Below are 17,246 nucleotides of genomic sequence, written 5' to 3'. Positions count from 1 at the left end.
CCTAAAGAATAAGGAGCTTTATGAATCTCTGATAGTTTTTCTTCACTGCTAGTATTAGATGCTATACTCTCAACATGTATTTGTTCTATTACAAGCCTTTCTTGAAGAGATATAGAAGATTGTTTAGGTTTACCTGAACCTGATGCTCCTTTCTACAATACCTTTCTCTCTTTGATGATTTTTTTAGGGTCAGGCACTGGGTCAGCTTGTAGCTTTTGAGGATTTCTCCGAGTATGCCTCACAAACTAAGCCAAAACTATGAAGTGGAGTCGCCAAGAGTTTCGACCTCTAATAGAGTCGCCAAATAGATGATTACAACCAAAAAAGTGCCTAGACTTTGTCTATCATCAAAGCTGGATCTATGTCGTTTCCCAGGGAAGCTAAGCTTCAGTTTCCTCTCCCCGGCAACGGCGCCAATTATGTTATCACTCCAAGAAACTCTCCTAGGTTGTAGCTCGGAGATTCCAGGTAACATATAATCTTCAATATTGTTTTGTGAAATATTGGAATAAATGATGGTTTGGATCAAGTTAGATAACCATTTCAACTTTGTTTTCACTAAAGGCATGCATGAATGCTCTCACCAATACAAGGCTTTAGACCACTAATGCTCACTAATTTATAAATTTAATGGATAGATGGAGAATACTGACTATACTAGCATATTGCATACATAAACATAAATCAATGGCTAGCTACAGGAAGCAAAAGAGAATATTGTCTGTACTGGTAGATGCATATATGACCACATATGGATGGCTAGCTATAAGCAGCAAAGAAGCTTGCAAATCTAATTTATCAAAGCAGAGATAAGATGACAGTTATCTGGCCTTAGACACAAAGAAAACATGAACAAATTGTTCAAGTGCAAGCATAGAACAACAAAGAGAATGGACATTGAACATATAATGGCAAAAGAAGCTTATATTGCTAGAATGAAGATGAGAAGCTTGAAGGAACAGAGGAGGAATAATCTCCAAAAGTTGAACCTCTATTACATCTTTCTTTCAGCTATTTATAGCCTATTTACAATGCTCCTGAGCTCTAAGAGGCTCGAAGTCCTAATCTCTCTTATCTGCATTGTTAACTGATTTGATGCCCTCTAGGCAAGCATGGGATCGGAGTTTTTTTCCTCTGACAACAAAGTAACCGTTTTCATATATTTTTGGTAGCTTGTTGCGCTGTCTGGGTGTTCTCTTGTGCCAGAGATGCTCCATGATGACTGTTGCGCTTTCTGTGCTCCCTGATATTTCTGTTTCGGGCTGCAGCGTGCTGTGTCCCTTCTCTTTCCCTTTCCGAACTCTGTTCCCAGCAAATTGTCTCCTGGGCTCTGTTATATGGTGGAATGGCTCTTTGGGCCTATGAAATCCCTTTAAAACGCGGATAGTGACTGCGTTCTGTTATGAACAAAAAACACAACAATACTGTAAAAATGCCACCCTCTCTGTGTATTTTGGACTTCAAAAGTCCTAAAATATGATTTAATTATCCATCAGGTCCGCCCTCGTCGCCATCACAAGTCGCATTTGACCTGGCCTGTGTATTTCCCTTATATAATGAAATATGCGAAAACACTGAAAAATGCATGAAAAAATGCCTTTGGCGGACTTCAGATATCATATATTCCACTTCCCTGGTCCTTTCGGGTTCGGGCTTCATCGTAATCAGCGCTGGCCAAAGGTCCCTTCGTATTTCGTTTAATCAACAAAAACACACAAAACTGCGAAAAAACATTGAAAATGGGCCTTCCACAGACTTCAAAAATTATATATTTTTATTCAGGAAACCCATTGGGTCTGGGTTCCATCACTATCGCACTGCCCCTGTTTCCCTTTGTATTTCGTTGAAACAACGAAAATACACAAAAAACGTTGAAAATTGCTTGGGCGCGGATCTCAAAATTTATGAATTCCCAACTATAATGTCGTCGGGTCTGGCTCATCGGGTCGCCCATATGTATGTGCATAGGCCCCACCCGTGGTATATTGCCGATGCAATATAGCGATGCGATAAATCGCAATCTCTAATCGCTCAATGCCCGGGCCTTTATATAACATAACATATATTCCTCGCCGACGCGACCTGTCGATGCAACCCGCCGATCTAATCATCGACGATCGCTAATCGGCTATGTCATGCGCCTCACTTCAAATTGTCCCTTCTGCTCGGTCAATTGCGATTAGCTGGTTAGATCTGGGCCGTTGATTGGCCAGATCTAACGGCTGTTGTTCACTCCTATGTTTAAGCCTGCGGTTGTGGTTTTTATGGTTTTCAAGCATTTTTGCCTCCCGATAGTGTATTTCCGCCCTTCCAAGGGCTCTCCTCTTGCACTGATTTTGATCATTGGATGATCTTTGAGCAAAAATTGAATATTTCAAGAGCATTAATGGATCCATTGGCATGATTTTAAGCAACTTTGGAGATTCTAAGAGCCTATATGGATCCATTGGCATGATTTTAAGCAACTTTGGAGATTCTAAAAGCCTATATGGATCCATTGGCATGATTTTAAGCAACTTTGGAGATTCTAAGAGCCTATATGGATCCATTTTTGGGCCTTTTGCCAGCAAGGCTAATAGGACAAACAACATAAAATTTTCATCCACTAGAATTGTTTTCTCCAACAATCTCCAATAGCATGAATCATTGGCTTGAACTATAACTCTATCAACAAATTGTGATTTTTAACCCATAAAGGGGTTAGTACACCGAAATAATTATTAAGATCGAATAATGGAATCCATGGCTTCAGGGAAAGTAAGGAACTATCACAAAACTAGGGCCCCTTCATAATTTTAGTAGCATTTTTAATGGATCAGAAGATGAAACCTAACCAAGCTTTGGATAAAATGTGATAAGTTGGTGCATTACAAAAAACTAGGCACCAATTCTCCATAAATCATTATTGGACTTGCTCCATGCTGATCCTTCTACCGAGAAATTTATCCACTAAGGTTTCACTTGACAAGTCTAGAATTTGATCCACTTGTCACATCTTCACTAACAACCATAGACCCCCCTCCACCATGAATTTTCACCACATTTTTCTTCCTCTTCACTTGACTCACCCCATGGTTTGTAGGGAGGCCATCTTATTAAAGACCCTAGTTGATAGATTCACTAATAAACCCTACAACTCCCAATTCTAATAAAGGAGTATTTTTTCGAGCATCTTCCCTAATTTCGACACACTTTGAAGGACCCAGAGCCCCTTGTTGAGTACTAAGGATATCTAGAATTTGGCTTGGTGAAACTAACTTGCTATCCTCTCAACCACAAACTCTAAACCACTTAGATGCCACCTCATCCTCCTAGAGCCTTTGAATGAGAGATGTGACGTCCATAGATTGCACAAAAATTAAGTCTTCAAAGATTGTATTATTCCAATAATCCACTAGTTGTAGATTGTCCTCCATACTAATGCACGCGGACTACCCGAACACCCTAAAAATGAAACTCCAAAACCCTCCGGAGAGACCTCTCCACCATGAATTTTCACCACATTTTGCTTCCTCTTCACCAAACTTGCCCCATGGTTTGTATGGAGCCCACCTTGCTAAAGACCTTGGTCAATAAATTCATTGATAAACCCTATTCCTCCCAATTCCGCACCCACTTTGATGAAGTCAAAGGAGTATCGTTTCTATTAGCTTCCTTAACTTCAACACACTTCAAGAACCTAAAACCCCCAATTGAGTGTCGAAAATATTTAGAATTTGGCTTGGCAGATCTGACTTGCCATCCTCTAAACCACAAACTCTAACCCACTAAGACGCCACCTCGTCCTCTTGGAGCCTTCAAATGAGAGATGTGATGTCCAAAGATTATTCAAAAAATAAGTCTTTAGATATTGTATTGTTCAAATAATCCACTAGTTCTAGAATGTCCTCCATACTAATATAGATGGTCTACCCCACCACCATGAAAAATAAACTCCAAAACCCTCCATCTTAGCAAAAGTACCATGTTATTGCCGATAACGGAATCCAACATGCCTACCATTACTAACACTATTGAGTTTTTTAAGGATTAAAATAACAATTTATCAATTATGCAATGGTAAAACAAAGATATAAATATTACATAATACTGAAGCACACAAATTTAGCCACAAGATGAAAGTGCACAATAATAAAAGTAGAAACATTTAAATATGACAAAGTTTCTTAAGTAATTGAATAATATCTAACAATTTTCGCTAATTTTAAATGGCATAGTTTACTTATTTTAGGTTTCACTTTTATCTTTATGTTTCTTTAACCCAGAGGAATCAACAACTAGGTCAATCTCGTATTTGCTTGATATGAGGTCGATTTCGGCTACTACCATTATAAATTTGGGGGTTTATGATCTATCACCGAATCATGACTAACACTATACATTTGGGGGTTTACGATATGTCCTCTTTTTCCTAAACCGAGTCACGACTATGGGATTAAATCTTGGATCTCTTAGTTTGCAGGATTTCACATCACTTACATCACCAATTGAGTTGCCCTAGGCACGTTTTGGCTTTTTTCATCAAAAATTGAGGATACATTTTCTTATGATATCTTATTTTTTTATATTTAAAATATATCTTTACATTTATAAATAAATTTAGCAACACAAATTTGTAGTTCTACCCCAAGAAAAAAATCCAAAATAATAATAATAATAGAATATATCATTAGGGAAGCCCTAGAAATTAAAAAACATCCTAATAACTTTAATTGGGAAGATGGGTACCAATTAAGTCATTCTTGAAAACCCATTATTCATTTCTTGTCCTCTAAATAAGATATTAATTATATCCCATTTTAAAGCCCTGCTTCTCGTTCCTATCCCCTTCTTTCTCTCTTCTCAGCTTTCCTTTTCATGTCATTTAACTATGCCCTCTAATTAAAGTTCATTTAGCCTTATCCTTCTTCTAGTCCTATCTATCTTTTCTTTAAGTCCTATCTAATTTGATTATTATCTTAAATCTCTTGTTTAATTATTAATCTTCTTTCTCAATAAATATATATATATATATATATATTATATCATTAATTGGTTAATTTTCTCATTAATTCTTTGAACCACACTGGATGGTTCAAAAAGCGTAGACAAATTATCTCTACTGTGATTATCTCGAAAGGTTTCTTAACACATCAGATATAGATCATAAAAAACCTAAATTCAATTATTTTCATTTTATTGTTTTCATAATCAGTTCTATTCTAGTCATATCCCTTTATTATATATCATTATAATAATTGTATCTAATCTTAGTTTATATATATATATATATATATATATATATATATATATATATATATATGACTTCATATACTTGTTTTCAATTTATATTATTCAATTTTAATATATATTATTTCTTTTATCAATTTGATTAATTAATAATTTTATTTTTTAATTCAACTTTATCAAAAAAATAATAATAATTTTTTCAATTATTAGTATTTTTATCTTAAAATAATAAACTGTGATTTCATTTACAACCAATCAATTCCAAGTAAAAATATTTACATTTAACTTAATTTTACCCACTCTTTTCTCAGCACGCAAAAAAGCGGAATTGTATTAAATATCAGATGAAGTTACAAAAAATACAAAATATAGTGTCAGCCCTATGCCAGGAGCTAAATATTAACAGTATCAGGCGCTATGAAGAGTCCCATGAAATTTTGAACAGATGCATAAATTTGTTGAAGAATCTTTATACCGTCCAAAAAAGCTGGCAGAATACAAAAAGAAACGTCCCTGTTATAAGATCAACACCATCTGTAAAGGAGAAATCTCGCTTCGCAGAGGACATTGTGGGAAGCCCAATGGCCAAGCAGAGAAATTATAGGAAAAACACCATCTGCGAAGGAGAAATCTCACTTCACAGAGGACACTGTGGGAAGCCCAGTGGCCAAGCAGAGAAAGAAATATTACCCACTCTTAACTTGATTAAATTAAATCAATATTTTTCACTATTATCAACATGAAATTAATATATTTTGACTATTATCAAATTGAATATATTTTTATTATTATTTAGCCCATTGATTTGAGTCATTTAATCTGTATTCAATTTCTAATTTTTATTAATATTTTTATAAATTCAGAAGCTAAGAATACCTGTGCCTCTGATTGAACTAGTGAAGAATGAGTCCTTCAAAAGATCCATCCTCGAGGCCCTTGAGCCTAAAGCCATCCAAGCCTCCACTGACTATGTAAATCTGCAAGATGACAAGCCAGTTGTTATTCTCAGTCCAATGATTGAAAATTGTGAAGACAACCCCTCATCATTTTATGTCTCTATGACCATTCATGAAAAAATCCTTCACAACTACCTTTTGGACACTGGAGCTAGCCATAATCTAATGCCCAAGGATGTCATGGATGAGTTGTGTCTTGACATCACTAAGCCTTATCATGACTTGTTTTCTTTTGATTCTAGAAAAGTGAAATGTCTAGGATTAATCAAGGACCTAGCCATCACTTTGTCTCAGCTGCTTATGAAAAGCATGATGATGGATATTGTGGTAGCTGATGTACGCCCCAAGTTTGGCATGTTACTTTCCAGAGGTTGGATCAAGAGATTAGGTGGATCATTACAAAATGATATGTCTTATGCTACTGTTCCAATTTTCGGAGGTGAGAGCAAGAGATTATATAGAGAGGCGCAGTTGGCTTATATCATCAGTGATGAGAAGAACCCTACTAATCATCCCATCTATGTTGTTGACACTGATTTTGGAGCATGTATTCTTCATATTGAAGAATCTCAATTGGCCTCTACGCAGCTTAAAAAACCAGTTTTCCAAATTGCTAAGGGAGAAGGCCCATAGATTTGGGACATGTTCTTTGATGGAGCTTGCTATAAAGAAGCTGCAGGGGTAGGAGTAGTCCTTGTGTCCCCAACACAGGAATACATTCATTTATCTTTAAAATTAACCTTTTAGGTCACAACAACATAGCAAAGCATGAAGCTTTGATTCTGGGCTTAAGCACTACTAAAGAAATGGGTATCAAAGGCTTGAAAGTGTTTGGAGATGCAGACCTCATTATTCAGCAAGTAAATAAAGCGTTCCAAGCAAAGCATCCAAATATTCCAAGAATGAAGAACCAACTTGCTGACTCCCTTGCAGTATCTGCTAGCGTGTTTATTCCTGCTTTGCCTCCTAAATTGACATATGAAGTTCAAGTAAAATATAGACCGTCTCTGCCTGACAATGTCAAATATTGGAGAGTTTTTGAAGATGATGAGGAAATTAACAGGTTTTTACAAGTCGTTGAGGAATTTGTTGAAACATGAATTGACCAAGAAAATGAAACCATGGAAGAATGCGGCCAGTCCAAGCTAAAAAGCGAGATCGGCCGAGGAAGCATCGTCCAGCTACCTAGTAATCACATACCAAAAGGATTGGTGCCTCTAGAGAAGCTTTTCGATCATAACAATGTGCCCTATAAGCCGGCCAAAACAGAAAATGAGTTTGTTGTCTATAAACATAATATAGGGAGCCCAACCCATCCGAAATTCATCAATCTGTCCACTCATTTGTCTTCTGCCCAGAATTCCGAGTATTGCACCCTCATGAAGCAATTCATTGATATTTTTTCCTAGGAATACAGTGATCTTAAAACCTATGATACAAACATCATTCAGCACAAGATCCCACTGGAAAAGAACACTACCCCTTTTAAGAAGAAATTAAGACCTATCAGCCCTCTCTTATTTCCTTTGATTGAGAAAGAGATCAAGAAGCTGTTGGATGCCAAAATTATAGTTCCCCTAAGGTATTCAAAATGGATAGCTAACCTTGTGGTAGTGAGAAAGAAAAATGGAGAAATCAGGCTTTGTGTGGACTTCAGAAATCTGAACAAGTGCTCTAAAAAAGATAACTACCCCCTGCCTAAGATGGAACACTTGCTGCAAAGAGTTTCAGGGGCCAAAGTCATGTCTTTCTTAGATGGATTTTCAGGTTACAATCAGGTTTCTGTACATCCAGAAGATCAGGAAAAGACCACCTTCACTACTCCTTGGGGCACTTTCATGTACTCCAAGATGCCTTTCGGACTGATGAATGTTGGGGCTACTTTTCAGAGGGCCATGGACATAGCCTTTATGGGAGAGAAGGACAAGTTTGTCCTTATTTATCTTGATGACATAACAGTCTTCTCTAGCAGCCACAAAGATCATTTACAACATTTGAAGAAGGTCTTCCTAAAGTGCAGACAGTTTGGAATTTCAGTGAACCCAAAGAAGTCACAGTTTGCTCTAGAAGAAGGCAAACTTCTAGGACATATTGTTTCTGCTGAAGGTGTGAAGATTGATCTAGCAAGGGTTCAAGCCATTCAGACATTGTCCATCCCAAGGTCAAAAAGGGACATTCAATCCTTCCTGGGTAAGATTAACTTCGTAAGGAGGTTCATTCCAAACTTTGCAGAGCTTGTAAAGCACATCACTTCCATGCTGAAGAAAGGATCAGAAATAAAATGGACAGATACTTCAAGAAGCTCTTTTGAAGCCATCGAGCAAGCTATCATGGAAGCTCCCACTCTAATCAGCCCATATTGCACTAAGGAGTTTTGTATCTTCTCTTTTGCCTCTTATGATACACTTGCAGCAGTTCTGTTGTAGAAAAATGATGAAGGCATAGAGCACCCCGTGGCCTTTTTCAGCAAAACTTTAAGGGATGTTGAACTAAGGTATGACCTTATTAAAAAACAAGCTTATGATCTCATAAAGTCTTTAAAGGCATTCAGAATTTATATTCTGCATTCCAAAGTAGTTGCATATGTACCTTCAACCTCAGTAAAAGATGTCTTAACTCAGCCAGATATTGATGGGAAGAGAGCTAAATGGATTGCAAAATTCATAGAGTTTAACATAGAGGTGAAGCCCACTAAGCTTGTCAAAGGCCAGGGCTTGGCTAAACTTATGGTTGAAGAAAATTGTAGCTTGTTAGACATAAATTCCATGGGTCTAAATTCAGATGATGAGCAGACAGAGGGAGCAGCAAAAGAGCAAAAGCAGAATCAGTCTTTGGCTGAAAATCTAGCCACATGTGAATGGTATTACAACATAGTTCATTTTTTGCAAAAGCTAGAAGTCCCTCCAGGGCTTAGCTCAAGTCAAGCTCATGCCATTAAACTCAGATCAGCCAAATTCTACATTAATAAAAATCTGCTTTATTGGAAAGACCCATCAGGAATCCTCTTAAGGTGTCTAGATAAAGAACAATCTGTGGAAGTCATACACCAGTTCCATTCTAGCATCTGTGGAGGGCATCATTATTGGAAAACCACAACTCACAAAATCTTGAGGGCTGGATATTATTGGCCTACTCTATTCTCTGATGTGTTTTCTTTTGTAAAAGCTTGTGACAAGTGTCAGAGGTTTGCAGGAAGACAACAGCTAAAATCTCTTCCCTTGAAGCCAATACATGTCAATGGTCCCTTCCAGCAGTGGGGCTTGGACTTTATAGGTGAGATCAACCCACATTCCAGTGGCCAACACAAATGGATCTTAGTAGCCATTGATTATTTCACCAAGTGGATTGAGGCTATACCCACTAAGAATGCCAATCATCAAGTTGTCATAAAGTTCTTGAATGAGAATATTTTCACTAGATTTGGTTGCCCAACCAAACTAGTCACTGATAATGCAATAGATTTCAAGGCAAAAGAATTGGTGGACATGACTGAATCCTTGGGCATTCAAGTGGTGCATTTTACCTCATATTATCCTCAAGGCAATGGCCTGGCAAAATCATCTAACAAGAGTCTGGTAAGGGTAATCAAAAAACTATTAGAGAACAAAAAAAAGAGTTGGGATTCCAAGTTGAAGTTTGCACTATAGGTTGACAGAGTTACCATCAAAAAGTCCATAGGGAATTCTCCATTCAAACTGGTTTATGGCGCTAATGTCATTTTCCCCATCCAACTGATTCTCCCTGTGGATAAGTTCTTGCAAGAAGAACAATGTGAAGAGAATGATATGGTAAGAAGAATGAATAACTTGGTTGAACTACAACAGATCAGAGAGCAGCTGGTTGAGAAGTCAAAAGCTCATCAGAATAAAATCAAAGAAACCTTTGACAGGAAGGCAAACATGGAAAATTTCCAAGTTGGTGATTGGGTGATTAAATGGGATGCATTTAAGGAAAAGAAAGGTAATCATGGCAAGTTTGACTCCTTATGGACAAGTCCGTTTGTCATCGCTCAAATTCAGCAGAACAATACATTCATTCTGCACAGTCTAGAAGGAGGAGATACTTTTGATAGCCTAATAAATGGGCGGTTCTTGAAACTTTATTTCTTTTAAGGCTTTAAAGCCTTGTCATTGTAAATATGTTTTTCCATTTTTTATTTTCATTACAAAATAGATTCCATGCCCAATGGAACACTAGAAGGAAGATTTGACTTTGTCTTTTTAGGAAAGGCATTGATCTGTGATCCTTGAAACCTCACAGGGAGGATTTCATCCCCAGAAGGAGCCAGTGTTATCCTTGCTGGCAAAAGGCCCAAAAATGGATCCATATAGGCTCTTAGAATCTCCAAAGTTGCTTAAAATCATGCCAATGAATCCATTAATGCTCTTGAAATCTTCAATTTTTTCTCAAAGATCATCTAATGATCAAAATCATCGCAAGAGGAGATCCCTTGGAAGGGCAGAAATACACTATCGGGAGGCAAAAACGCTTGAAAACCATAAAAAAACCACAACCATAGGCTTAAACAGAGGAGTGAACAGCAGTCGTTAGATCTGGTCGATTAATGGCCCATATCTAACCTGCTAATCGCAATCGGCCGAGCAGAAGGGATAGTTTGAAGTCGGGCGCATGACACCGCTGATCAATGATCGCCGATGATTGGATCGGTGGGTCGCATCGGCAGGGAACATATGTTATGTTATATAAAGGCCTGGGCATTGAGGGATTAGTGATTGCGATTTATCACATCGCTATATTGCATCAACAATATACCACGGCGGGGCCTATGCACATACATATGGGCAACCCGATGAGTCAGACCCGATGGCATTATAGTTGGGAATTCATAAATTTTGAGATCCGCGCCCAAGCAATTTTCAATTTTTTTGTGTATTTTCATTGTTTCATTAAAATACAAAGGGAAACAGGGGCAGTGCGATAGTGATGGAACCTGAGCCCGATGGGTTTCTTAAATAAAAATATATAATCTTTGAAGTCCGTGAAAGGCCCATTTTCAATGTTTTTTCGCAGTTTTGTGTGTTTTCGTTGTTTAAACGAAATACGAAGGAACCTTTGGCCAGTGCCGATTGCGATGAAGCCTGGACCCAAAAGGGTCCGGGAAGTGGAATATATGATATCTGAAGTCCGCCAAAGCCATTTTTTCATGCATTTTTCAGTGTTTTCGCATATTTCATTATATAAGGGAAATACACAGGCCAGGCCAAATGCGACTTGCGATGGTGACGAGGGTGGACCTGATGGATAATTAAATCATATTTTAGGACTTTTGAAGTCCAAAATACACAGAGAGGGCAGGATTTTTACAGTATTGTTGTGTTTTCTGTTCATAACAAAACGCAATCACTATCCACATTTTAAAGGGATTTCATAGGCCCAGAGAGCCATTCCACCATATAACAGAGCCCAGGAGATAGTTTGCTGGGAAACAGAGCCTGGAAAGGGAAAGAGAAGGGCCACAGTATGCTGCAACCCGAAACAGAAAGATCAGGGAGCACAGACAGCACAACAACCATCATGGAGCATCTCTTGCACAAGAGAACACCCAGACAGCGCAACAAGCTACCAAAAATATCTGAAAACAATTACTCTGCTGTCAGAAGCAGAAAACTCTAATCCCATGCTTGCCTAGAGGGCATCAAATCAGTTAACAATGTAGATCAAAGAGATTATGACTTTGAGCCTCTTAGAGCTCAGGAGCATTGTAAACAGGCTATAAATAGCTGAAAGTAAGATGTAATAGAGGTTCAACTTCTGGAGATTATTCCTCCTCTGTTCCTTCAAGCTTCTCATCTTCATTCTAGCAATATAAGCTTCTTTTGCCATTATATGTTCAATGTCCATTCTCTTTGTTGTTCTATGCTTTCACTTGAATAATTTGTTCATGTTTTCTTTGTGTCTAAGGCCAGATAATTGTCATCTTATCTCTGCTTTGATAAATTAGATTTGCAAGCTTCTTTGTTGCCTATAGCTAGCCATCCATATGTGGTCATATATGCATCTGCCAATACAGTCAGTATTCTCTTTTGCTGCCTATAGCTAGCCATCAATTTATGTTTATGTATTCAATCTGCTGGTATAGTCAGTATTCTCCATCTATCTATTGAATTTATAAATTATTTAGCATTACTGGTCTAAAGCCTTGTATTGGTGAGAGCGTTCATGCATGCCTTGAGTGAAAATAGAGCTGAAATGGTTATCTAACTTGATCCAAACCATCATTTATTCCAATAATTCACAGAACAATATTGAAGATTATATGTTACCAGACATCTTCGAGCTACAACCTAGGAGAGTTTCTTGGAGTGATAACATGTCCCCTGCTCAATATTAGGGTATTGGTGGAGATAGATGTGAGCAAAGGAATTTTTGAATTCCTTGACCTAGTTTGGGAAGGGAAGAGACATACCCAAATACTAGACCCTCTAAACATTCCATTCAGGTATGCATGATGCCCTCAACTTGGTCACATGTATAAGGATTGTGAGTAGCCTCTCGTTAGAAGATTGATAGGGAATCTTGTCATTGATTGTTATACAATTTATTTACCAATGGAAGGAGGACATGTAGAGGAGACCTTTACAACACCTAGGCACACTATGATAGGAGACTTGTTAATACCACTTATAGAAGGTTCAAGACATATATTTCACCAGGCTCTAGCAATGAGGATGTCTTGTCAACAATGGGAGAAAACACCCTTTCTACATCAGTTAAAATACCCTCAAAGGAAAATAGGCCCAATCAAGTGCAGGAGCTTACTTCGGGTAAGATAAATCATTCTTATGCTTTCTTTCCTCTTTTTAGTGTAAATGAATATTTTGGGAATAAGGGGAGGATTTTGGATAATCTTTTAGGAGTAAGTAAGTGGGATGGTGAGAAAGCGTTTCTCTCCTTAGCTCCTATTGAGTCCCCTACCTTCCTATTTCCACATACATACCTGTCTTTGGTGGATCTCATGGAAGCTTGTTTGTTTCCTTAGATAAATTGGTGTACGTACAAAGGATGCAAACATTTAACTTTAAACAAAGCCATAAAAATGTCATAATAGATGTGGAACATGGGTAACCAATGATCCACCATGGATGTATTTTTACAGAGTGTTTCTCTCTTTTTTTAACAAATCAAAGAGTGTTTATCACACTGGGGATTCTCAGTAAAAATCATACAAAATTCATTGTGAAACACACCAAAGTTAAATTCAAATAAACTGCCACCAATTTAGAGTTGGAAGAACTAATAATCTCAGGTTCTTTATTAGAAGAAACATATCAAATATCCTTGAGATTGTTTATGTAGAACTAATGAAGTTTTGTTCTCTCTTTCATTCATTATGGACATATGTTAGTACTTAATATATCAAACACTTATAATCAACCTTATAACATGTTAAATTGAGTGCATACTGCAAACACAAACCCTAATTGATGGTCGATGAAAGTTTCATGCACTGGTTTGCTTCAACCAAAGGGTCCAGCACATCGTTGTTGGCTCTCAAAGCGAGCATAGGAAACATCTCCCGCCTCTTGTTTGTTGCGAGAGAAGAAAGTCCACCATCTTAGGCCTCAAAATTCCCCCTTCTTCCCCTCATCTTATGGCCCTCAATTTCCATGATTTCGTCTGCAACACATTTTATATATGTCAATACCCTTTTTGAAACCATACTAAAACTAATACCCTGAGAAAACTGATAAATTTTGGCAGAACTTGAATGGACATGATGCTAAAGGAGAAGCCACAATTACTTTGAAAGCAAGGGTGAGAAAGAATAACAATGACACCCTTTCCCTTGCCATCTTCATCTCCAGAAGGTACTAGAGATGGATTGGCATGCCACATAATTAATTTTACATTATTATTATATCTAGTTTCGGTTTGGAAGTATTTTCACGTCCGTACGAAAAAAATTAAGGTTTTTTTTTGCTATGGCTAATTTTAACATTATATTTTAGTTTTTTCGATGTGTTGCGATCATCATGCCACTAGATGCTTGGGCTATTCTATGAGGGATGACGTAAATACAAGCAATTATTTAATGGGAAGTTGGTTGCATGTCTATTCTCACAGAGGGTCTGTCACGATTATTATAACAACTTATTTTAGTGACGACAACAATAGAACAAGGTTCGACAACACTGTAATCATTTCAAGTCAGAGTTTCAACACTTTTAAGCCTGTCTAGTGGAGACACTCGACCATGGACAAATCATACAAATTATTTACAACTTCAATTAAACCTATAACCTAATAACTAGAACATAGAAATTTATGTGAAAGGAGGCCCATGACATATTAATGGGGAGCTGGTTACATGTCCGGTCTCGTAGAGGGCCTATCGTGATTATTTTAGTGGCTTATTTTAGCAATGATAAGCCACATTGTAATATTTTAAAGTTGGAGTTTCAACACTTTTAAGCCTGTCTAGTGGAGACTCTTAGTCATGAACAAATCATACAGATTATTTATAACTACAATTAAGGCTACGACCTAAGACTTAGAACCTAGAAATTTATATGAAATGAGGCCCATGAGATAACCACTATCGACCATGAACAAATTCGGTTAAATTAAATTATCCTGTTAGAGCATACATATTTTACAACCTAAAAATTTATGTGAGAACAAGTATGTTTTCTATGTTTTTTGTTACTGTTATCCTAATGTTAGAGTTCTGTAATTTCATTTATGTTCGTTATTTTCATTTTCCTCATAGGTTGCATGTTTCAGTCATTCTACAATGATCGTGGAAAAACTCCTGCCACAGATTGGACGTTTTATAGCGTGGCCAAGTTTTGGTTCACGGGTAGTTGTTTCTAAACTCATCCAATTTTTCGCTTTAGTAGACTTAACAATGAAACTCTGATATTCTCAAATTATGCAAGGAGGTGGTTTATAGTGGCCAGAACCAGTAATTGCTGGTTATTATTGTCATTTTTGTCTGCTTTGTCTGTCATAACGATGGTTTGTAAGGTCACTCGCTATGGTTTACTAGAGCTAGGGTGATCGGTAACTATGTTATCTATTTCCGCCATGAACATGGCTTCCTTTGTAGCTCAACTACAATGGTTCTCCGATCGATGAGACCTTTGTCGAATCCCCTCCATGGCCATCATTGCCTGGTAAGCATATGCTAGTGTTATCCTCATTAGTGTAGAAATTCCTTGTAGATTCAAACTACTTATGTAATATGATAAAACAAAAGACTTGAATCTACTCTACTCATCAGTGGAAACAATTAATCGATCGAGAAATCACAACAAACATGAGACAAGATTCAATCACATATGCTCAGATATTTATCTAAGGGGAAAGTTTGCTACTCAAAACCCTTATCTTTATATTGCATTAGATTTGAAAAATAGAGAATAAATATGATGCTTGTTCATGTTGAACAATCTCTACACAAGTATAATCTATCTCACTACCTCACAAGTTGACTCTTACCAATACTTAACCAATTCTGCTACATACCAAGCTCCTATTTCCTTGTGTTGTTTCTCAAGGAATTGGCCCCCTATTAATTATGGAAATCCCCATCATGAATTGCACAGGCCCTTCTATGATTGCATGCACCACATGTACAACTTGGAAAATTATACAACTGGTAATACACTGCTCTTGAACTCCAATCACAACTAGGTAACTCGAATTTCATGCATGAATTAGTTAATTATGGTTGATTTATCAGTTAACTGATTGAACACATGAAGCTGCACCCCACTGCTAGACCTCCTACTAGTTCCTCCAACAAATGGAACTAGTTTAACTGACATTAACTCAATTTAACTGAATTAAAATGTTATAACTCAAATTAAACTCAACGCATGCTCCTAAAATTTAGGAACCACTCTACATGACTTAAGTTAGGCCCTCAACTCGAATTAACTGAGCCAACTAAGTGAAATTAACTTAGTTAACTCATTCTTGTTGTCTTGTGATGTGGAATTACAATTTTCTCCTAATTTAATTCAAGGGAATATTGAATCAAGACTTTCTTGTTGCCATTTTCAACACTCACTCTCAACAAGAAAGGGATTATTTGCTACCCTGATCTTGCCTTTATGGAACTAAAACTTGCATCTTGATAATGCCTTTGACAAAATATTTGCATCTCGTTCCTTTGTAGGAATATACTCCAACGACATGATTCTCCTCTACACACAATCTCGTAGATGGCGATTACTAGATGTCAATATGCTTGGATCGATCATGAAAAACTAGATTTTTAGAGAGTTTGATACAACTCTAATTGTCACAATAAAGCATGGTGGGACCCATCATCTGACCAAATAACCCAACAATAATCTTCCTAATCTAGATAGTTTCACAAGCTGCTTGACTAGCAACCATGTACTCTACTTCTGCTGAATTGAGTGCAACTGATCTCTGCTTCCTTCTGTACCAAGAAACTCCTGCTGACCCAATACTGAAGATGCCTCCTAATGTGCTCTTATTATCAGATGCACTACCCACCCAATCTGCATCTATGAAGCCTTGTAGCTTCACTCCCTCTATCCGCCTATACCAAAGATCAAACTAACTGATGCCTCTGAGGTATCTCAAAACATTTTGGATGCCTTCCAGTACAGTTTGGTTTGCTTAACCAATGCTCGACTAAGTTGGTTAACTACATAACACCTATCTGGTTGTGTGTTCACGAAATACATAAATGAACCCACAAGCTTCCTATAATTAGTGGCCTCCACCTCCTCACCTAAAGTGGCATCCTCTTTCCTCCAACTACCTTCTAGAGGAGTATCCATGGGTTTGATACTCTCCATGTGGAACTTCTTCAGTATCTTGTTGGCATAATTTCCTTGAGAGATAAACAGTTCCCAATCTCCTTGCCATACTTTCAAACTGAGGAAATAACGCATGAGTCCCATGTACTTCATCTTGAATTCTCTTGTAAGATCCTATTTGGAAAACTTGATCAAATTCTCATCACCATTTAGAATCAAATCATTGACATATAATACTATAATCAGTAATTTACCTTCAAACACAAATTGATAAAGGTTGCCATCTGCATCACTTTTGGTG

Source organism: Pinus tabuliformis, chromosome 5_2, assembly GCF_031772625.1.
Source record: "Pinus tabuliformis cultivar Carrire ecotype Pingquan chromosome 5_2, CPIR1, whole genome shotgun sequence".
Taxonomy (NCBI): domain Eukaryota; kingdom Viridiplantae; phylum Streptophyta; class Pinopsida; order Pinales; family Pinaceae; genus Pinus; species Pinus tabuliformis.
This window is presented reverse-complemented; position numbering follows the sequence as displayed.